Below are 24731 nucleotides of genomic sequence, written 5' to 3'. Positions count from 1 at the left end.
TTCATTGCTACATTCTCAGAGCCTGGAAGGGCTGGTGCTTGGTCGGTGCTGAGAACGAGGCTTTGCATTATGTTCACATTTGAATCTGCTAATGACAACCTTCATTTCAAATATTTCTAGCAAGGAGAAAGCTAGAACCAGAGGGTCTGGAGCTTTTAGACTAACAAGAGAACATTCCCAATACCCAGTCATGGGTAAATTATCATAAAACCAGTGAATTTATCAACAGTTCAAATTGAACAAATTCAACCAATTGACTTTTACAATTGTATTTTATAGACTAAATTAATACATTTTCCATAAAACAGGTTTTTCCAAGGTTAGTGGTCATCACATGCTCAATCTGGGAAGTGAAACCAAAACCTTATAATAGCTGTGGGAGGCAGGGCTCCTGGTTCCCCCTCTGTGAATGGTGGCCAGGCCAGGAGCATGACCATCAGAGACAGAGCCACTGCGGACTGAGACTGAAGGAAGACCTCTACCCCACCTGGCCTGTCTCAGAACAGGGCTCTTTGTTCGTTCCTCTCCTTTGATAATCAGAACGGCAATACTCCCCTGCCCTCTCTTCTTTGTTTTCCTGAACAGTAGTAGACGCACATAAGAGTGTCAGTTCTCCATCAGTGTGTATAAGTAGGATTCTTTCATCCCAGTGATTCCGGTCTGATTGCATGGTGACCTGTGGGCTAGGCTGAGGCTGAATCAAAGTTTTATATTTATAACTTTTATTTCCACAGTGTTCAGTAGATATTTGTTGATTGACTAACTGAATATTTTGCCATTAATTAGCTTTGTATCCTTGGGCAAATTTCACCGAACTTTTCTAGGCCTCATTATCCTCATCTGTGCAATTCAGTTCGATTGTCATATTTTTCAAATTATTTTTAGTAGTTGAAAGCCTTTTTTCAAACAAAGTCTTAGGCAGAACCCAATATGTCAAACAGAAAAACGTGGGGCTGCTCTAGGTAAAACAGGTTTGGGGGTGCTAAGACACCTTGCTTCACCTCCTCTTTCCCACCCTCATTTCTGCTGTGAGCCATTCTACTGAGCCCCAGGACTGTGTGAGGCACCATCTAAAAACCACTGGACCACATGACCATAACACTGACTCCCAGACTTGCAAGGAAACATTGCTGATTGGGACCAGACTCCCAACCTATAGGCTCTTGATTAAACAGTGTAAAGCCACCCAGGCAAATTAAAATAAGACGTTTCTTTGCTCTGGATGGAATTACATCAACTCATCCAATGTCAATGACTTAGTTCATGCTAACCGGAATGGGAAACTATGTATTTTTCGATAAATTAACAAATGAACATGAACATGTTAACAATGAACAATGAACATGGCAACGTAAGTTACAATTGTTAGTAGACAAAATTTCTCAACATATTGTGAACGTGAGGGAGTCTAGTAAAAAGAACCCCTGGGGAGTGAAAAGGTTGAGAATAACGATGAATTCCATTTTCTTTCTTTTCATACAAATAAAAGGAGGCGAGGAAAGGTCAAACACCCTGCCCGCCCCCTCACAGCTTACTCAGCAGCAGAGCCTACAGTGGGACACGGCCCTCCTAATGTCCAGCCCGGTGCTCTCTCCCAGCCATGCTGCGTTTGCACATCACGTTAGGCTTTTACCTTTATGTGTGGCGTTCACGGTCACACAGCTACGGAATGACAGAACATCCTCATTATCTCATCGTGCATTCTCTGAACCCCTGGTATCTGAAGTTGTGTAGGAGAGGAAGAGTTATCATAGCATAGAACTGCTTACTTATCAAACGACTGATTATAAAACCCATTCACATATTCCGTCTCCATTCGGCATCAGCATAGATCCTCCCCTTCCAAAATCAACTTCTTTGTCAGGTCTCTTGCTGATGACCAGATTTTTATGCATATTTCACAATACAGTACATTGCAATGCAAACAAGCTATTGTACAAAGTAAAATCATACATCCTGTAAAAGATAACTTTTATGAGATTTATGAAAGAAGGCCAGTGTGCTTAGTTCCCAGTGAAAGAGATGGAGATGGGGTAATATTGAAGAGGTAGACAAAGGACAGATCAGGGAGGGCCCTGTGGGTCTCGGTGGTTTTCATTCCCATTGGGACGGGGGATTTGGAAGGCCTTTATGCAGGGGAAGTGACAATCAGCTTTATCTCTGCAATTGTTATTTTGAACTGGCAAATACACTAAAATATACGATCTTGTCATTGTATTTCTGTGACTCCATCCTACAGAGGCAGTTCCACCTCTACGAGGTTGTTTACTGTTGCATTGTTTGTAAGAGCAAAAGACGGACCCAGCTGTGATGTTCAGCAAAAGGGACCTGGTTCCATGAACAGTGGCCTGATGTGCAACTGTGCAAATGGACGAGAAAGATCTCTATGTGCTGACTTGGGGAGAACTTCAGAACACACTGGTAAGTGAAACCAACGATGATATGGAACGGTATGGAGCAGTGTATACGGTAGGGTATCTTGTATGTAATAAGGTGGGGGATCTGTTTATATGTGCTTGCATTTGCCTTCAGCATCCTAGAAGGGAGTGCTCATCCTCAGCAGATGGGGGAGGGGGAAGAATGCAGAAGTCGGGGCGAGACTTCTCTGGGCACATTATGTCTATGGCGTGTTAAATTTCAGATCCTGCAAATGTAGTGCCTAATCAAAATACATGTGAAACTCACTCTGGCTGCTCTGGGAAGAGTGTAGGGACAGGATAGTAGAAGCTCTGAGACCACTTAGGAAGCTGCTGAAGTAGTTTAGGCGAGAGCTGGTGGAGGCTGCACTGGGCGGCGGCGGCAGTGGAGCTGCTGAGGAGTTGGTTTGGGGGTGAAGAGCCAACTGGACTTGCTGATGGTTTGATGTAGTATGTGTCAGAAGGAGAAGAAAAAGAAGTCGGGGATAATTCCTGATATTTGTCTTGAGCAACTAGAGGAGAGAGGATGGGGCAGAGGAGGCACAGGCAGGGAAAGCCAGGAATCGAGGGTTCTGTTTCAAACACATTAAGGACATGTCTAGAGAGATTTTTCCAAAGATGAGTTCAATTCCCCATGAGTTCAACTTAAAGTATTGAGAGACCCTGGTAAAATTAATAAAACCCTCAAATAAACTTCCATCTTAATTTTCCTGCTGCATAAGTAAAATATAAAGGGAAAATGTATTTGTGTTATCACAAACTTTGGGGGGAGAGAATTTGGTTCCTAAATTTTAAGCAATGGGTTAAAATTATAGAAAATACTCTGAGGATCCAGGATGGTGGTGGAGTGGGTGGAACCTACACTCCCATCCTCCCAGGACCAGACTGGAAGCACAACTAAAATATGGAACTCCAATCCCCGGTCAGGGCACATGCCTGGGTCCCCGGTGGGGCGCTTACAGAAGGCAGCCAATGAATGTTTGTCTCTCACATGGATGCTTCTTTCCCTCTCTTTCTCCCTTCCTTCCCCTCTCTCTCAAATCAAAAATAAAAATTGTAAATTAAAAGAATATATAGAAAAATAGGCCTAAATAGCTAACTGAAGATTAGCTGACAGGAAGTCTTATAACCAAGGACCTATAGAAGAAGCCACACAAGACTGATACGAAGTGTGGAGACTGACATGCAAGAGCTGGTCCACTCCCGTGGGCAGCAGCTGAGGTCCCAGAGGGCTACCTCAGCCGCTGGGGGCTCCCGCTGACAGGCATGGCATCTCATGCCCAAGCTGGGCTCCCCAGCCCAGAGCACCAGAGCCAGGAAGTGATGCCCATATAACATCTGGCTGTGAAAAGCAGCGGGGTTTCTGGCTGCCAGGGAGAGATGGCCAGAAACACAGGTGCCCTCTTAAAGGGCCAATGCATAACATCTCATCCGCGGCTGCTCATCCTGGGCTCTGGCGGAGGGAGGGTAGACCAGACTAGAGCTGTGTGAGGGGAGACTGGAGTTTGTGGCTCTGAAGAGCGAGCCGAGGGGACAGCCACCAGGACTCCCTGTGCTATGTTACTCTACCGTACTGCAGATGCCGTCTGTCTTGGGGGGAGCATGCCCCTCATGTGTCATTGGCCTGGGGGAAAGCAAAGCCCCACCCTCTGGACTCCCCACCATCCCACCCTGGGGAGCTTCCACCCTGCTGAGGGGTCAGCGGCCTGGGCAGACTCAGGCTCCCAGGCGACCCGCCATCTTGACTCTTGGTGGCTCCTCCCTGCTGAGGCCTGGACGGAACTCGGGACAGTAAGAGTTGTGTGACCCTGGAGCAAGGGCCACAGCCCCAAACTTGCCCCAAACCTGACTGGCGACCAGTTGCCCCTCCCTGCTGAGATCAGGCTCCTGGCAGAATATGGGACAGGCTGAGTTGTGTGACTGTAAGATGGGGAAGTTTTTCCATCACATGCTCAACCCGTGCAGAGCTTTCCCTTCATAGGGCCAAATCTTGCTGGCCTCGCCCTGACAACTCCCTGAGACCCGCCCCACCACAGAGGTGTGTGAGCACCCGGCAGGTGGCAGCCGGACTGGGTGTACCCTGGGACATCGGCTGAGTGGCCTCAGAGCCAGCACTGGCACCAAGACTGACCCCGCGTAGATCTGGAGAACACCTCTTGCACCTACCTGGTGACTCTGAGACGTACTTGCATGTGACTTGAGTGTCACCAGGGGCTCTTTCAGTGACTGAGCCTAACAGGTAGCCAGCAGGTGGAGGCAGGCAGAGGCGAACTCAGGGTTCCTAGGGACTTTTTCTGACCTGTCTTTGCACTGAGTGCTGGTGGGACTTGGTGCAAAAGGACCCACCCCTGCAGTGGCAGAAACACAAGAAAATAAAGGGAACTTACACTTTTTCTCCTGGATACTGAATTGACTTCTTTATTAATAATATAATGTGCTACATGTCCTAGACTGGTAACAGGGCAGGAGGTAGAGAGTAATCATTGTTTCCACTTTACCACTATAAGAGTTAAATAAACATTTTTTTAATAACAGTACAAAACTTCTGTCTTGAGAATTCTACCTTCAACTACGAATTTGCCTCCTGAGCATCTACCCTGAGCAGGACAGACTTGGGAAATGACCCGGTGTTACTGATAGTAGTATTTGCTGTGATGCTCGGAATCTTAGAAAGCTTGGGATGCCAAAACAAATTACATACAATGAATGGCTTAAACAAGAAACATTTGCTTCTCCCAGTACCGGAGGCTGGGAGTCTGAGAGCAGGCTGCCTGCAGGGCCGTGTTCTGGTGAGGGCCATCATCCCCGTTGTGTTCTCCCTGTCCTTAGTGTCCTGGTGCGCACAGAGAACTCTCCTGGGTCTCTTTGTCTTCTACACAGGGCGCTAATCTCATCATAGGGGCTTTACCCTCATGACCTCATCTAAACCTGCATCTCAAAAAAGTCTCTTATCCAGGGCCACACAAACAAGCAGTCTATAGCACCTGGCCCAGGTCCCCCTTCAGGTGGGAGACCCTCACACCCCCAGATGCCTGGAGTGTTGGCTGCTGAGTTCACAACAGAGTCCTCCCGAGGACTTCCCTGAAGGAAGCAGTCGCCTCCAGTTTAGGTGCCCTTTCCATGGGGCGTGAGAGATGCTCGCAAAGCAGGGCAGGAGGGAGTACAAAGATCCAGCTCCCTTGCCTCAATATGAGACAACTTGGGAAAGTCATCCCACCTCCTGAGCTCGGGTGAGGGCAGCTGAGCCCAGACTCCACCCTGGTTCTGCTCCCCCCACTCCCCAAGAGACTCTGCGCACACAACAGACGTCCTGCACACAAGTCTCGGTCTCAGTCTCTTTCCGAGGGAACCCAGTCTGAGACGCCAGTAGACCTCATTAATAGCATATTCAAATAATAGATAACCAAATTATGCAGATTTCTCTACATTTTGTGTAGGTTGAGGCACCGTGTAAAAGGCAAACATGGTGGACAATGGCCCGAGTAAGTCACACGCCGTGGGACCCTCAAAGGCTTGCTTCACACACTGTGCCCCGTACCGTGCGCACGTTGTGGAAGAGAAAGACCACCCTTAGGCCTATGTGGAGCCCCGTGCTTTTTCTATCATGGGAGTCGTTTCTTTGCTCATTATAATTGATCTCGACTGCATGACAATGAGAAAGAACCACGTTTTGATCCTTTATGCTAGAATTAAAGAAGTATAACAACAGGAAGTCCAATTTTAGTCCGAATATTCTTAGAAGAAATGAAGAGCAAATAATAAAACAAAACAGCCAGTTCAGCAACACCCCTGAAGAATTTCCCAGCAGCAGTTATGTGGCTGCGTCTAAAACGCAGGACTTCGCTGCTGAGTTGATTTATCACACCTGTAACAGTTCCCAGGTCATAGATTCTTCCTGCTAACTTATTTCCATCGCTGTAATTCATTTAGCCTTCGCTTCTTGAGATCTTTCATGACTGTTACGAAGCCTTTAAAAATAGCACCTGCAGGCAGTCTCTCACAAGGAATGCCCAGGTTCCCCGCTTCCCCCGCGGTCACTTGCTGAGCACAGTTCTGCACTTGGCGGAGGCTGAAGGATATTCTTCAGCACCGACGTAGCCTGTCAGACATTTAGTCACAAAGAAAATCAGTCTTCAGGATTCTCTCCTTTTTATTTTTGAATAGTTATTCCTCTATTTATTGCCTTTTCAATTTTTGAATTTTGTCATTCTCTGCTAGAAATCATTTTATTACATATTTTATTTTTAAAATGGAAATGGAATAAATGAAAAAAGAAAAAAATATATAGTCCTGCCACCAGTATCAACCAGAATCAACCTTGGTGGTTTATTTACTTTCACACTTTTCCAAAATGGTGTGTATAGTATTTACAATTTCTACAACATATACTCAGGCCATTTTATAATTTAATTTACCAACATGCAATAAACATTGCCCATGTCAATAAATACATCAATAACATTGCCCATGTCAATAAATGTAAATATTATTTAATAGATAATCATACTTTATAGTATGGACATATCATAATTTTTAAATCAATATACTACTAAACACTTATATTGTCCTTTATTTTTAATTTTATGAACAATAAGTAAATGAAAATCCTTTCAAATACAGTTTCATGCAAATGACAGTTTATTTCCCTAGGGCAAATCCTTAAAAATGGGATTTCTAGATCAAAAAACAAGTATATATTTAAAATTTAAGAAAACACTTATTGCAGTGATCCCAAGAAGGAAGAACAAAGTTGGAGGAATCACACCACCTAATATCAAACTATACTACAAGGCCATGGTAATCAAAACATCATGGTACTGGCATAAGAATAGACACGTAGAGCAATGGAACAGACTAGAGAACCCAGAAATAAACCACATCTTTACAGTCAATTAAGATTCGACAGAGGAAGCAAGCACATACAATGGGCTAGAGATAGTCTATTCAATAAGTAGTGTTGGGAAGATTGGACAGATACATGCAGAAAAACGAAACTAGACCACCTTCTTACACCACACACAAGAATAAATTCAAAATGGATCAAAGACTTAAATGTTAGACCCACAACCATAAAAATTGTAGAAGAAAACATAGGCAGCAAAATCGCACACATTGCTTGCAGCAATATTTTATCAGATATGTCTCCCCAGGCAAGGGAAACAACAACAAAAATAAACAAATGGGACTTACATCAAACTAAAAAGTGTTTGCATAGCATAGGAAATCATCAACAAAATAGAAAGACAACCCACAGAATGGGAGAACACATTTGCCAGTGATACATCTGATAAGAGGTTAATAGCCAAAATTTATAAAGGTCTTACAAAACTCAACACCAAAAAAGCAAACAATCCAATTTAAAAAATGGGCAAATGACCTGAGTAGATATTTATCCAAAGAGGACATACAGATGGACAATAGACATATGAAAAGATGTCCAATGTCACTAATCATCAGAGAAGTGCAAATTAAAACCACAATAAGATACCATCTCACACCTGTCAGAATGGCTGTCATCAATAAATCAACAAACAACAAGTGCTGGTGAGGATGTGGAGAAAGGGGAACCCTTTTGCACTGTTGGTGGTAATGTAAATTGGTGCAGCCACTGTGGAAACCAGTATGGAGATACCTCAAAAAATTAAAAATGGATCTGCTTTTAAACCTAGCAATCCCACTTCTGGGAATATATCAGAAGAAACTCAAAACACTAATTTGAAAAAAAAATAAGCACTCCTATGTTCATTGCAGTGTTATTTATAATTCCCAAGATCTGGAAGCAGCCCAAGTGTCCATCAGTAGGTGAGTGGATAAAACAGCTATGGTACATTTCCACAGTGGGATACTGCTCAGCCATAAAAAACAAGAAAAATTTAGCCTTTGTGCCAGCATGGATGGACCTGGAGAACACCAGGCTGGGTGAAATACGCCTGTCAGAGAAAGACGAACACCACATGATCTCACTCATGTGTGGACTTTAACAAGCAAACTGAACTAACAAGGAAAACGGAGACAGACTCATGAATGGAGAGCAAGATGACAGCTGGAGTGGGTGGAGGGATTGAGCAAAAAAGAAAAAGGACTCATGGGCATGGACACCAGTGTAGTGACTGCAGGGGGGTGGGGGTTATAAGAGGACTAAATGGTAATGGAAAAACATACAATAAAGATTCAATTTTAAAAAATTAAAATACTTATTGCTAAATTGTTCCATCTTACATTCCCACTTACAGTGGTTGGTTATGTTCTTTCCCCACACCCTTGTCACCCTGATTCTCATGCTGCTTCTTAAGTCAGTTAACATCTATCCCCATACACAGGGACACTGTTAGGGTCTACTCCCTTGGCAACTTTTAAATATGCAATACAGTATTATTAATTATAGGCACCATAATGGACATTGCATCCCCCAGGCTTGCTTATTTTAAAACCAAAAGTTTGTATCTTTTGACCACGTTCATCCATTTCACCCCCCCCATACCCCCACCTCCACCTCTGCCAACTACCAATCTGCTCTCTGTATCTGTGAGTTCAAAAACATTTTAAAAAAGATTTTACATATAAATGAGATCATACAATATCTGTTTAACAATCATTTTTGAAGAATACTTTTATGAGACAACATTTATCCAGAGCAGTTTATTATTCTAATTTTTTAAAAAGTTTTTCTTTATAAACAATATGGTGCCTTCAACCTTACATAGAGAATGTATTTTAAGCTTCAACTATTTATTTCAAAAGTAAATTAATTAATGAATTTGAATAGATGATTCACAAATACTATATAGATTTCAAAAGGTAGAAAATAGTATATACAGTGGAATAAAATCTCCTTTTCACCCGTTTCCTAGTCACATTCTTCTCCCTGCAAGCAACTACTGTGTTCTATTAGAAAGCAGGATGTTTAAAAATAAAATAGATACTGTACAACACACACAACTTTATACAAATATGTAATGTGTACAAAATACATCAAATGTTTACAGGAGAACAACGTGCTAAGCAGGCCTAAGGGGTCGGATGGGAGACAAAGGTCTAATGAAGAACCATCCACAGAAAAAGAGAGAGCAGCTGAGAAAACGGTTGGTATTTTGTCCAATGTTGTCAGTTACCAGTTCATTTAAACTTCACATTTGTTTTCTTGCCCAGATACAGCCAGAGAGAAATCTAGAACCCATGCCACATTTTCTGCATTAAATGTCCACCGCCTCAGCTTCCCCTACCTGAGACGGCAAATAAGAGAAACGATGTGTGCCTGAGAGGGAACAGATCAAGGGTGCAAAACGACAAATCAAATTTCTGTACCAAAATGTACTAAGCTTGTTACGATTTGGATGGGAGAAGTCTAAATAAATCAAAACCGTGGCACAAAAATAACTCAAAAGCCTTTCCCCAAATAAGTTTGTGTTATGTGGTAAACAACTCCGAATAGCCCCTTGGAACATGGTGTGTGCAGGGCGAGCTGGCTGGCTGGCGCAAGCAGGCACCTTTAGTAGATGCTGTCATCCAGGCCCGGGCTCGAGGAGGGGAAGAGGGTGGGGAGGCACAGCAGGGGGCCGTGGTGGGGGTGGGGGGAGGTTAGGAGGTGAGGGATGGGAAGCAGAAGGCGATGGGGAGGTGCTGATCCAGGCAAACCAAAGTCACCAAAGGCCAAAATCATAACAACCATATAAACAGCAATGCCATTTGTTCATTAACCACACGGACCACAATAAAATCAAGTGGACCAGTTACTTCACAATACCACGAAGCTTCCCTGAGGCCTCCCCTCTCTCAGGCTTTTAGAGCGGGCATCTCAGTGGATGGCTGGGAGGTCACAGCGATGGACCGTGGTGGTGATCACTGGCACAGGTTCTGAGCTCCATGGCCTTAGGTCCATGCCAGGCCTGGGCATCTGCCAGCTGTGTAACCTCAAGTGGTTATTTAACTTCCTTCCTCATGTGAAAATGGGAATGATAACAATATGTACTTCGGCAAGTCGTGAAGACTAAATGAGCCGATTCATGTTGAACACTTAATTCATCATGTAAGAACGCACATGTAAGAATGCACAAAAATGTTAGCTATTAGTGTTAAGGCCTCCGCTGTTGTTGTTTCTACTCACAGAGAATAGGCTGTATTTCAGTCTTCGCCCAAATTAAGGAAAAGGAAAGAAGTCAAATGATGAACCAGTTTGACTTGATGGTGAAAGGTCTGAAATGCGTTCAATGTTTCCAAGAAATGCAATTGTACTGCTTTCAGTTTGCGTCTGTTACAACCCCAGATAACATAACATGGAGAGTAAGGAAATAAATACATTTTAAAGGATGCAATAAGTGAAAAAGGAAATTTAATATAAAGATGCACTTTGTAATAAACAAGTTATTTCTGGAATGCCAAGGATATACCCAGCTGGTCTTCCTACTTCTGTCCTTGCCTTTCTTAAATCTCTTTGCAACACAGCAGCCAAAATCATCTTTTGAAGACTTAAAGCAAACTGTGTCATTTTTCTGTTCAAAATCTTCCAATGGCTCCCCACCTCATTCAAAGTACAAATCAATGTCGTCACAGTGCCCTACCAGGCCTTGTATAATCTGCCCACCCTTTTCCCCCATCCCTCCCCACCCCAACCCTAACATCCTCTGCCTGCTCTCTCTGCACAGGCCTCACTGAACTCAACTGTCCCTTAACATTGCCTAGTACTCCAGCCTCGGGGCCTTTGCACTTGTGGTCTCCTGTGCCGGGAGTCCTCTTCTTCAAAGTCACATCTTCTTTGTGGCCTTGTGACCTTACTCAAAGGCCACCTTACCCAGCCCTCCTATTTGAAATGTAACTTCTTCCCCACCAGACCCCCCACTTTATTATGGTCTCTTTTCCTGCTATGTTGTCTGTATAGCATTTCTCTCCATATTTATTGATTTATTTTGCTTATATCTTACTCCACCCTCCCAGCAACATAAGCTCCACAAGACGGGTTTTCTTGTGTTCTGTTGATTGCTGCATCGTTAATCCTGGGCATAGTGGTGAAGCTGAGCAGCGCACGTGGAGGCCAAGGGAGGCCTTGCCCGCTGCTGATATCCAGTCCAAGTTCTGGTCGCTGCACAAGAAAGAATTCGGGAACAAAATGGATTTAGCAAAGTGCACAGTAGATTTATGAAAGCGAAAGTATGCACTCGCGAAGTGAGAATGGGTGGCCTCGGGAACGAGAGGTCCGTGTGGGATCAGGGTGGAAGGTTTTTATTAACCATAGGCCAGGGCAGGGATTGCGCCGGCCACATGCTTCTGAAGCTGGTGGGGTGACTGCTCTATGGCAGTCTTGGTTCCCCCTCCCCGGAGCGCCATGGCCTTTTAGGTCCTCCCAGAACTACGTGGGGATTCAGGAGGAAGGGTGGTCCTGAAGCTGCAGTACGGATTTAGTGTAAGGATATTATAATGGCCCTGCTGGTCGCTTTTAGGTCAGTGTGGCTGCCACATGTGGTTGAGACCATGTTTTGTCTCGACTACAGGAAATTGAGGAGGGGGAAGAAGGGGACAGGTGGTCAGTATAAGTCACATCCGTGATGTTCCAGCCGGGATGCAGGGGGAGGGGAAGAGCCGGAGGCCTTTGGTCCCCACTCTGGCTCTCCTGCCCCAGGAGGTCACTGTGAGTGGAATGGGTGAGCGAACTTGTGAACAGGGATAGGTGCTTGTAGGGATGTCACTCAGTGTCCTCTTGTCAAAGTCTGGTTTCCATGATGTAGCACCGCGTGGTAGTTGTCACTATAATTATGTATTTTTACATTCCAAAATTGCAGTTTCCTGAAATTAAAAATAGACTGAAAACACCTTTAGGTTCTTGAGACTGGAATTTTAAAAACACTGTGTATTTTAACGTGTGAATGTCCTTTTGGGAAGCTTTCTTAAGACTGAGATTCAGAGAAAGAAGTTGTTTTCAACTTCTTCCTCAGTAGGAAAGACATACACATATTTAAGTGAGCCTCTTCTAACTTTACCATTAGTTTTCCAAAGCTTAAAAACGATGTTTGAGTGTGTCCCAGTGGCGCATGACAGCAGCAGGGTGGGCCTGGGCGGTGACTGGGAGTACCTACTGAATTTCTGGTTTCCATTACCCCCGGTGACAGGGGAGGAAGGCTTGTAGGGACAAATGTTTGCTTCCAGGCTGGCGCTTCCTTTAATAGTGTACTTGAAACAGAAAAGTTGATGATTCATCCCAAAGCCCCTGGGGAGGGAGGGGCCATCATAAACTATTTGGAAAGGGAGAGAACCCCTGACGGGAAACCACGACAGCAATCTTAAACAACCGAGGAGGCCTTGTCTGAGCTTGATTGAGTGTTGGCTGCTTTCCAGAATGATTTCAGCCGAAGCGAGACTGTTAGATTCAAAACCCTCTTCCCTCTGCTCTGATTTCGGGAGTGCGATGTAGGGACCATGTTAATTCTTGATAATTGCAGATAACATGAAGTATTTGGCTGAAGGATTGCCCCGGCGTTTTCATGACTGTGGTTTTTCTCAAAGCATTATACAAGGTCTGTCCAGAAAGTATCCAGCCACATACTATGAAAAATAGGGGCATTTATTGAAGAAAATACGAGATATAAGAAACTTTGTACACAGGACGAGGACACCTCAGTCCTTCAAAGTAGGCACCTTGGGTCCTCACACAGTTCTCCCAGTCACCGTCAGTTGCCCCATCATATTTTCCTGAATCTCATTGACAGTCTGAAATCTCTTCCCTTTCAAAGATGATTTTAGTTTTGGGAAAAGTCAGAAGTCACAGGGCACCAAATCTGGCCTGTAGGGGGGCTGAGTCACTTGGGTCATTTGATGTTTTACCAAAATACTCTGCACAGGACGTGATGTATGAGTGATGTATGAGCAGGCATGTTGTTGTGATGAAGCTGCCAATCATCAGTTGCCCATAGTTGGGGCCTTCTGAATCATCCGAGTAGTTTCTGCGGAGGAATATTCAAGCTTAATGCAAAGTTTGATGCAGATTCATTGCTCTACTCGCTCAGTCATTTTGAACGTGACAGCCACACAGTACACATGCTCACTGAATGGTGTCTACCGCCCCCACTGACTAGTACAGTGAAGTCGTCATTGTTCACACATGTGCATTCCAGTCCACTCTCATTGGCTGCCAGGTTACATTGATGTCATGCAAACCATTCTCATATATTAATGCTTGATAGACTTTTTCTGGACAGACCATTGTATGTGATTGTAATTTTTTTAGAGGCCAGAACCCTAGGCAAATTTTTATGGAAGAAGGAAGAGACATTAAAAAAAAAAGAAACTAACTAAATGAAAAGAAACTAAGATTGAAGACACAACAGCCATCTAAGTAGGTTGAGTAGACAGCTACCAGGGGCACGACCCGCAAACCAATCCCACCTCCTGCTTGTTGAAGCCTGAAACTTTGAAATCAGGAATTAATTATCTCGGATTAAGAATACATCTACTGAAATACTAACAACCTTACTCAGGATCACACATTAAAGTCTCTGGGACATTTTACCCAAATGGTTATGGCCTCGCCGTCCCCAGGTTTAATAGGCTTTCCCGAGCAGATGGAGAAAAAGCGAGAGAGTGGGGCCGAGGGGACAGGCACCCTTGGAGGAGCACATCAAAGATCATCAGAAGGTGAGGGAGCACAGGGAAGAGAATGTGAAACCTTTTCTTACTGTAGGAACCATTTTTGCTCATTCTCACTGAAGTCTTCCCTCCCTGCCTCCTGGAGGAACATGAGGTTTACATGGTAAGGTTGTTCCAAGAAAGCTCGTACACTAGAGTCTCAGGTGCCCCCAGGCACAGTCAGGATTATCATAGCAACTAATCCCTCCATTAGCCGAACCGCTTGCTTACTTTGATTAATATCTGTTGTTTCTCCGCCACAACCACGGACATTGTAATGTCTTTATCACTTTAAACAGTGTTCCATCAAACCCTTTTGACATGGGGGCATCAGGCTCTCCACCACACGGTTTTATAAAGGAGTGACATTTGTGCTGCGGTGTAAAAATGACACCGGCCCTGTGGTTGTCTGTCCGGCTCTTTGGACTAATGTCACTGGTTCCATGGTCACCTCTGGGGTAATGGGGGCATTTTACTTTCATTTCTCACCATTTAAGTTAGTTATTTCCTTCTTTGAAATGTTCAAAAACACTGTAGTACCTAGGGAGGGTAAAAACGGAGATTTCATAAGGTTTGACTTACTTTGCCATTTTTCAATGATGGTTTGCAGTGCAGTACCTGTCTCTGCTCCTTAAAGCCGTGGCGTGGCCATCCAGAGCGTCCTCTTGCGAAGATCTCTAGGTTTCCTCACAGTGGTTAACCTCCTTACCATATATTGTGCGTGCAGTACGTAGCAGATGCTGGGCTGGGCACACAGGCCGCAGAGCTGAGATCCACCGTCCTGACCTCAGGTTGCCCAGTCTAGGCAGCGTGCAGAGACAGACAGATTGCCGCCCTCTGAGAACACCACACGGGTCTGCGCAGGGGCTGCGGACGGGTCCTCCCCGCTCCAAGGGCATTGGATGTGGAGTCTGAGCTGAGGGTTTTACGGACCTGAGCAACGGTGGGAATCAATTGGACAAAGGAGTGGCGGCTGGTGTTCCAGGCAGAGGGAACAGCCTGGGCAAAGATGCAGTGGAGAGAGAACAGTTTCCCGCCGGACAGGGCCCAGTCCTTACTCACCCCCGATCTCTGCTGTCTGCCAGGTGTGTTGCTGCACTCGTGCATGTTGGTTGAACTCAAACAAACTAAGCTGCAAAGATTTATGGTTCTCTAGGTGCTGGTGGGGGGATAGTGCCCAAAACAGAAGTTCCTGTGCTGTGGTGGTGCTTATCTTCTAAGAAAGCATGTTGTATGTCAATTATATCTCAATTTAAAAAAAGGAAGAAAAAAATAGAGAGAGTATAAGAACAGGTTTAGGTCCTTCTGCTGCCACTTTCCTCCTCCTCCCAGACTCCAGAACTGAGAGCAACAATGAGAAAGAATTCCCATTTAGATACAAAGAATCATAAACAAACATATACACCATCTGCTGCTACTCCCTTCACGCAGTATTTCCCAGGCATTCCACTCACCAAACCAGCTGCCCTCACATCAGATCCCGGAGCAGGGCGGGGAATCGACCTTTCTCTCGAGTGGGCTGTGAACTTAAAACTGCTCCAGAAACTAAAGTCTTCTTAAAAATTAAATTTATCACCTACCACCTTGAAACTAATTTTGTCCTTTTTGCATACAAATCTTACGGCTATGTGGGAAGGGGTGGGTGGGCAGTGGAAAGTGAGTAAAACAGGCAGAGCAGGAGATAAGCTGGGGGGTAGAAGTAGCAGTGGATGGGAGGACTGAAATGTTTACTTTCTCTTCATGTAGCAGTTTTACTCAAGGGATAATGGGGTAGAAAAACTCCTCCAAAGACGTGCTCAGTTTTTGGTAAAAGTCTGCACAAACCTCCTGGGTAATAGGAGATTAAAAGCAAAGTGCCACTCTCCTGATGGGTGGGACTCAGTGGGCTGCAAGGCGTCCCGAAAAGCGAAAGGCCAGCGGTTCATTCCCGGTCAGGGCACACACCTGGGCTGCCGGTTCAGTCTCAGGTTGGGGCACGTATGAGAGGCAACTGATGGATGTTTCTCTCCTGCATCGATGTTCCTTCCTCTCCCTGTCTTTCTTCCTGCCTTCCCCCTCTCTAAAAAAAAATAAAATAAATGAATGAATAAAAGCAAGAGTGCCATTAAGGTGATCCAGGACACTTTCCCATGTTAGGGAGACAAATCACAGAGAGATTGTGTTTGCTTTTCCGAGGTCAACCAATAACCAGAAAGCTAGGCCCTTTCGGTAAAGGATGGGTTTTCCAGAGCAGGTTACAGTTCCTCCAACTGTGCACCGAGTCAGTGTGGAAGAAAAGAGAACCACGCCTCACCCCACTCACCTCCCCACCACACCACACTCTGCATAGCATGCCTCATCCGAGAACACGCCCTCACACCTCATCTCCTACCACCACCCCTCACGCCCCACACTCTCCACCCCACTGGGAGAAGGCGGCATGCATGAGCACGGGGGCAGGTGCTGGCAAGAGTGAGCTCTGCAGCACCCCCGTGAGCTGTGGAGTCGCAGAGAGGGAGAGGGTCGAAGCAAGGACAGTAGCGGTGATCGCTGGCGCACTCCAGAGGGGAGGACCCAAAATCAGCACGTGCAAAACTAGAAAGGAAGGGGCAAAGAGGAAGACCAAGTGAGTGTGTGGAAAACTTTATCCTAAGTTCACGAATGCTCTGGGGCTGGTGGCAGGAACCACACGTGCCTCTTCCGAGGGAGTGCAGGTGCTCTCAAGGGACCTGCCAAGAAAGGCAGAGTTAATGCCAGTGTGTAATGGCTTCAACAGTAGCGACATCAAAAGAAGAACCTAAGAGGGTAAAACAAGACTCAAAGGGCTTGGGACTTCAAGTCATGGCGTCATAGGTCGTAATTAGTTGGTTGTATTTCATTCAGTAAATTGGTTCCAATTCTTTCCATATTACCTTTATTAAATTGTTTTAAAGGAGTCCCTTTTTCCTTCACACCTTCACCATTTAAAGAATACTTATACAATGGGAATTCTCTCTGGAACATCTGCTTCCAGATGGATTCTGCCCAGTCTGCGCACTCACGGATGTGGCTCCAGGTGGAGATGAGGTGGTGAGTGGACTTACCTGTGCTCCTGGGCAGAGAGGAGTGGAAGCCGCTGAATTAAACTCAGTGCGGGGTGATTTGCAAGAATCTGTTTTCTGTTATCCAATGGACACTTGGGGGAAAATCCATTTTGTATTGCCAAAAATTAATAATTGAATTGGAAAGCTGATTCCTAGGCATTGATTTTGGATTCTGAACTCTTTTCATTGGACATGTGAAGGAAAAAGGGGCTCTGTAATAAAGCTGATAAGTCCAGTGACCGAAAGTAACCTTACAGGGTGAGCCGGTCATACATTCCTCACTGGCCAGGTCACGGTTTGAAAGGTTTACCTGCCTTAAGCAAGCCCTGGCCATCGTTCTTGAGCATCTAGGTTGGCTCACCTTAGAAATGCCGGAAGTATCCTTGTTTCCAGACCCCTCTGAGGCGCAACCACGCCAAGGGAGCACGGAATTTTAATTATCCTCTAACACAGTCTTGGAGGTTCACCCTCCCCACTCTCTCCCGCCTTCCTGTTTTCTTCTTTCCATTCCCTCCTTCATTCCAAGTGCGTAAAAGGAATACTAAACCATCATTCTCCGGGACATTTGAGATCTTGCTTCCCAGCCTGCCATCAGTTTGGCTCAGATAAACCCTCATCAAAATTCTCCACAGGTTTGGACATCTCTTAGGTTGACAGGTATTAGTTCTAATTTTCAGGAGAATACTCGAGTTTGAACACTTTCTGTTACAGTTATCTCAGACTTGAGAGAGATGTCACTTTGGAAGTTTGCGCTTCCCTTCAGAGGGAACAGAGAGGTGATGCCTCGGGTGGCAGGGTGGGCCTCCTGATGTCATTATGTCAGCATAGGGTGCTGCTCTGGCTGGGCCCCCCAAGGTCAGACTCTGAGACAGGTTTGCATTCAGGAATTACGTTGAGAAATACATCGGGAATATATTGGAGGTACCCTAGGGATCAACACATATGGGGCCGTGAAGAGTGGAGAGTGGGGCAGAGGGAGGAGTGAAGTAATTGCAACAAAGGTCACGTGGCCCCACATGTTTGGGAGCTGGGATGGTCCTTTTGAGCTATCCTGCCTCCATGCTGGGCCTGGAGCCTCTCGCACCCCTGCCCCATAGACCAGTCCTTGGACACAGGCTGATTTCAGGGAGGGAGCACGGCTTTACGGGTGGGTGGTCTTTGGCTCTGGGCAATTTGGGGAGAAGTTGGCTGAAGGCTGTGGGCCACCGTCCCCCCCACAGCTGGGGACAGAGTGCCCCAGTGCTGAAGGAGAGTACCCACAGCCTCCACTGCCCTGCCAAACACGAGCTTATAATGACACTTGTGCAGAGTTCCACTTGATTTCTCCCACTGGTTAACAAGATTCTTGCTGATAGGTCCCTGGTTTCATTTTATTTTATTTTATTTTATTTTATTTCATTTCATTATTTTTATCCTCACACAAGGCCATGCTTATTGATTCTAGAGAGAGGGGAAGGGAGGAAGGGAGAAGGAGAGAGGCAGAGAAACACCGGTGTGACAGGGAAACGGTGACTGTTTGCCTCAGAACCTCAGCCTTTCGATTGGCAGGGTGATGCTCCAACCAAGTGGGCCACGCTGGCCAGGTGATACCTGATTCTTATCCCGCTAAAAAGAAGCATAGCATGAGCATTTGGCTAAGACCCTGCCAGGAACTCCATATTTACTCATGGACAGAAATCACAGAAATTAATTCTAATATGAACTGTGGTTTGAAGAAGGTAACTTATATGACATTTTTCCTGAATTAAAGCTAGACTTTAGAATTAAATACATCATAATTTTAATATTATAAAATCCCATTGCTTTTTGATTGCTGAAAATGATTGGGGGGAAATAACTGGGGGGGAAAACTAGAAACCGACATGTTATGTTAAGATAAAAGAATTTGAGAGCCAGCCTGCAGATACAGCTTGCATGAAAGATTTCCCATCGTCCTAATTAATTTCACCAGAGCCTGAGAGGGGGAATCCCCGCTAACTTCTAAGTTAGCCTGAAGTCCTTTTCTATTTGTGTCACCTATTTCATTTGGTACAAAGTGAACAAATCAATATCCCTGCAGCATACACTTAAAACGCTAAACTTTTTATCTCCCTAATATTTTCTTTTTTCATTAAGAAACCGGATGAAAGAAACTCTTCCCATTAAAGCAGGAGGAAGACTCGACGTCAGAAGGATGTAACACTAAAAGAAGACTCCGTGTGCTGCTTATTGGAAATGTGGGCCGGAATCGAGCAGCTCAGGTGTTCTCGCCGCATCCGGGAGATCGTTTGTGCCGTAGATGTTTCAGTGTACCCACAGTTCTCTGCCCGTGGGCACCAAATAACTCTGATCTAAGGAAAAGATATCCCCAAGTTTTAACTGGTGCTCCAAACGAGAAGCAACTCTCAAGAATAACAGTAAAGACAGAGGAATTGAATATCACAAATAATTAGCACTGAGAATGGTAATAAAAGGCTTTTTGTGTTACCCAAGCATCTCCTTGGCAGGCCCAGAGGCAGCCACTAACGTTTGGGGAACATTCAGAAGGGCAGATGGGCCACAGTGTGGCAGTTCCCCCTGTCCAGGGGGCAGGACACCTCCTCTTGGTCCCAGGCCTAAAAGAGCAGCAGCAGCAGCCATCCCCCACCCCACCCCATCTGGCGGGAGCCTCAGCTGTCTCAGGGTTAGTGGCGTGAAGCAAGAGGCTCTTCCAATCACCGCTCCTGAAAATGCCAAAGAATCAACCACTTGAAACTTGAGCCGCTTTTAAGAATAAAACATTATTTGGATACATTGTCAGAGCTTAAGATAACTATCATAGAATTTAAAAGTATTTTGCTTTGGGGAATCATTTGCTGGACAATTTCTGACGCAAAGCAGAGCCTGTGTTCCCACTCAGCACCATGGAGTCAGGGAGCGCTCCGTGATCTGGGGGGAACTTGGTTGGAATTCCAGACCCCGCGGGGTTCCAGAACTGGAAGTCGTCGCTAGTGCACGCTCTCGCAATGCTGAAAGACGGCAACTACGCTCAGCCCATCTTCCAGACCACCACGCTTTACCCTTAGCGTGAAGCTGCACTTCAAATTCTCCCGCTTCCCTTTTCTTGAGTGAGTTGTCTTCATTCTGTTCCCCGCTGTCATTCCTTAATCTGGAGTACGTCCACACTGGGACAGAACTAGGCATGATTTGTCACTTCACAGTCGAAGGGACTGAGTGACAATCTTGTGTACAAGTTGTTGTGGCGTTGTATAGATGGACAGAGGCGTACCCCGATTCCCCCATCCCATAAAGGAAACAACAGCACCAACAACAGCAAAAAAACCCCTAAAAATATATAAGAAATGTTTTATGAAAGATTTTTGTGAGGGGATGTTTACTTGGCTTTGACCGCTCTAGAAGCTGAGACCTTGGCTCTGACATATTGCCCACCTTGGCGAGGTATATGTATGAAATTCCAGAGGTGTTTGTCAACCTGGAGCTTTGTAAAGATTTGTTGCTTGTGAAGGTACTGTTTGGAATTAGAAGTATATTGTGTAGAAACACACAGCTTGCTTTGTACTTTTTTTTTCCTGAAACAAATTAAACAGTTTCAGATCCTTCTAGTGAGATCTCTTAGGAAGATTTTTAAAAACTTTCTGCTTTCCAAACCTCAAATATGTGGTGAAAATATTCTGGCCTTTTGGGGGGCGTGGGATGGGGAGAGGGCTCCAATCAGCAGCATCTTAAGCAGCTGGCGGTTGTGCCTGGATCAGACCACAGGCCTCTGTACTGGGCCCCTTTCTCTCTATCACACACCGCAGTCTCAGGGTCTGCACGTCCATTGTCTGGCTCCTGCTCTCCACCCACCCCTTTGAATCCGGTACCTCAGTCTATCCCTTCCTCTCCAAGTTCCCTGTTGCCTGAGTCAGAGGTTTCTTTCCTTTTTTCTTGTGTCCCTCTGCAAAGGGCTATATGCCCACATCCAGTTCGGAATCTCTGTGCACTAACCCAAGACGTTCTGGATTCTCCACGTACAGGAAGGGTGTTCCCCTAGGCTACTACGGGTGAAAGACCAGCATTTCGGTTGCCTTGTGATCGCAGAAAGCAGGGATTCTCACATCTCACGGTGCTCTGGTCTGGGCAGCACTCAACTACTGTCCGTGGCCATGCATCCTGGCTAATACTGGGACGTGGTTTTCCAGCGGATCCCAGTTTTGTCTCTCTCTTTGCTCTTATGGTGCTGCTCACAGTTGACTTCTTCAAGAGGGAGGCACTGCATTGTATCCACAGAGACCCCTGTGTGCACGTCTGACCACATGCTAATTTATCCTCATCCAGCCCACCCGTATACCTACTCCTGCATTTTATTTGTTTCTCTGTTGGTTTGGGGGACACTGTTTAAATTCATCCCTTTACTCCTACCTGGTAAATCTACCTCTCCGCCACAAAATTCACATACAATTCCATGTATAATATTGTTTCATCAAAGCTATGGCTTCTATTCCTGCCACTTTCCTACGTCCTCAGCACTGAGCTTCTACATATAAACTAGCACAAGAATTTGCTCCATTATTCTGTACACTGATGCTCATACCATCTGGTCTGTCTCCTGTTGAAGACCCTTTGCTTTGTGCCCAGTTCTTGCTTCCCACCCACCCCTTGAACTTGACCATCAAACTGCTTCTTGCTTCCCGTGTCTGACCTCCCCCAAGACTATGCCCCATGGCTCCAGGGGGAAGCCTATCTTGATACATTTTATGCTCTAGTTAGAGTGAACTACTTATTCTTTTTGCACATGCTGTTTCTTCTGCCCACAATACCCTTCTTTGTCATTGCTTTCCTGGAGAATACCAGCATACACCAAGTTCCTCTAATCATTTCCCCTTCCTCAACCCATATTAATCACTGCCCATTCTGGGCTGTCTCCATCCCTTCAAATTATTTCTCTTGATTATCATACTACACCGAATTTATTCATTTACGTGCCTGCTTCTCTGGTGTGCTCGGACATCTTGCCATCACGGCCTCTGTTATTTCTGACCCCCAACGTCTAGCATAGTGATTGGAACATAATAAGCCCTCGCTCGCTTATTCATTCTTTAGGCCAATATTAATTGAGGACCTACTGTGTTCCTACTCCTGTGGAGCACACAGGCAACCAGAGGCAGCCACGGCTGCATGTTTTTAAATCAGATCGCATTACAACTTGATTGAATTGCCGCCTTCCTTTTCGTTTTCTGACCCACCATCACGCTCCAAAACAGCTTTGTCAGGGTCTTACCTTGAACTCTGTGGTTCGTGATTCTTGTGTTTGCTTTGACTCTTCTTTTTTGAAAAAAAAAAAAAACCCAGAAAACTAACCTTCAAATGGTCGGCGACAGGCATTTCCTGGTGTCCCCAAGCGTGGGCATGCCTTCTATTATCGCAATTGTTTTTCTTCAGCTAGGAAAAAACTTTCAGGCCATAATAATTCAGGATTCTCTTTTGTTAATTTTCTTTTAATTTGTAAAAGGTGAAAGATTTATAATGATCTAAAGAGAATCCAGAGAATTGTTTTTCTTTTAATTAGAAGAAAATTTAAGACAGGCACATAGTCATTTTTCCGGTGAATTTTGCTTTCAAGCTTAAAGAAAAGTTGTTCTTGTCAGAGGTGGGGTGTGGTTTGGGGGCCCTGCCCCCACTTCCTCCGTGCCTTCCCCACTGTCAGTGTCCCTATCACACGACCAAGAAGGCAGGCACTGTGACAGCACCTGCTTCTTTGCTTGCTTAGGAGGGCAAGGAGCCCGGCCAGGTATAGACTCTTGTGACAAGATCAAAAATAACTTTATCACTGCTGCTAATCAGCAAGCAAAAGCCATTGTCTGGGCGGAGAGAACCTGGGGAAGGTTCATTGTAAACGGGCCTAAAGGATCTTACTGGAGCGATGGGAATAATCAAAAACTGACTCATGCCGATGGTTGCACAAGTTGCTAATTTACTAAAGAATCATTGAATTGTACACTTGAATGGGTGAATTATGATACATAAAATACACATCAATAAAGATATATTAAAAAGCAAGGTGTACAACATTGTATTTTTTTTTTAAATGTCACCCGAGGACATTTTTTCATTGCTTTTAGAGAGAGGAAGGGAGAGAGAAACATCGATCAGCTGCCTGTCATACAGGCCTGGACCGGGGACCGAACCTGTAGCCTAGGCATGTGCCCTGACTGGGCATCAAACCTGCAACTTTTGGCTATGGGACGACACGCCAACTGACTGAGCCACACCAGCCAGGGCTACAACAGTATATATAACATGCTACTATTTAAATAAAAAAGCAGAAAACCAAAAAGCAGAGCAAAAAAGGTTGAATGTTAATGAGAAGGTACACAAACTCTCAGTAAAAGAATTTTAGTGAAAATGGTTAGCTTTCTTTATATTTGGAATTTAGTATTGAAATACCACAAATAGGGGTTTGGAGCAGGGGGTTGTCTCCGGCGAGAAGAGGCAAAGGCATCTGCACCGCTGTTGGCTGGTGGGGCACCGAGAGGCTCGGGTCAGGTGGCTCTCTCTCCATATGTCTTGAATTGTGTACAGAGCAGGGTGATTGTACGTGTGAGCCAGCTAAAGCTCTCTACATAACTTTGAAAGGGATCGGGGAAGGAACATGTTTAGGGACCACGTGGGCAGCATTCTGGTGCAAGGCTGGAGGCACCCACCCTCCGTAAGGACAGTTCCAGGGGTGAGTTGTGCACGTGTGGGCAGAGGGCACGAAGGGAGGCCACAACAGCAGGGAAGGTATATGGAAGAGGCAAAGCACTAAGGAGCCTGGGAATGTGTGTGTGTGTTTAAGAGGCGGAAGAGAGAGCACATTCCTGTGATTGCAGACATCACTAGCTCAGGGGTGCAAAGCAGCTGCGTGTGCTCAGCGTCCTCTGCAGCAGGTTCTGTGACTCGGTGCTGAATTGGACACAGACACGTAAAAACGTGTGAAGGCACTGCCGCCTCAGGAGCACGGCTGGCAGCAGCGCGCCGCGCTGCCCTGGTTGCCCTTCTCTCCTGGGACTTCTTCCAGGACCTCAGTGAAACAAGCACAGAGGTCATGGGGTGGGGGGGCGGGGGGAGAAGTGGCCGGTGAGGGAGTCTGGGAAAGAGTTGTAGTAGGTTGAGAATGTGTTTGAGTGTTATTTTTAGAGTTTGAATACGTTCTGTCTTCTTGTCTCGCGGAACACAAACACATTCCTCTTTAAAAAGCCCCCAGGAAAAAGCATGGGCAGCCCTTGCCCTGCCTTTGAGTTGGAGGACCCCCCCCCCAGACCTGCCAATCCACCTGGCCAGAGTGGCAGCCATTCACTCCCACAGCGGGGACTAAAACCCTTGTCGCTCAAAGTCGTTTTGTGGAAGGGTCTTTTTTGTTTTCAGATGCATGTGTTCTTATAAATTCCCCATTACACGGAAAAATCAGATGAGCCCCTCAGACCTGGACGGCGTGCGACCCGCCGATTCGCCCGTCTCCAGCCAGCTCCGACTTGCAGAAGGGATCAGTCTTCATTTCACATGTTGTTTTCTTTCCTATCAACCACAGGACCTGGATTTAGCATTGATTAAAAAAAAAAATCAGCGGTGATTTTTATTTTCAGACTGTAAACCTAAATGCAGCGTTTTAATGATGGGTATATGGAGTGACTTATATAGT

General features: G+C 45.5%; 1 long non-coding RNA gene across 2 annotated transcripts in view; it reads left to right on the top strand.

The window, feature by feature from the left end:
• LOC123480459 (uncharacterized) overlaps window positions 1-23074 on the top strand; it is a 29234-nt gene extending 6160 nt beyond the window's left edge. Inside the window, exons 3-4 of one of the 2 annotated variants that reach the window (XR_006656479.2) lie at window positions 2240-2421; window positions 19208-23074. This is a non-coding gene — a long non-coding RNA (uncharacterized lncRNA). Of the gene's footprint in view, window positions 1-2239; window positions 2422-5854; window positions 6076-19207 lie in introns of those variants that run through there. The other variant, XR_006656481.2, reaches the window with a different exon arrangement.
• Window positions 23075-24731: the final 1657 nt, after the last annotated feature.

Source organism: Desmodus rotundus, chromosome 13 (genome assembly GCF_022682495.2).
Source record: "Desmodus rotundus isolate HL8 chromosome 13, HLdesRot8A.1, whole genome shotgun sequence".
Taxonomy (NCBI): Eukaryota; Metazoa; Chordata; class Mammalia; order Chiroptera; family Phyllostomidae; genus Desmodus; species Desmodus rotundus.
The sequence above is the reverse complement of the archived record's forward strand: the minus strand, read 5'-3'. Positions and strand labels throughout refer to the sequence as shown.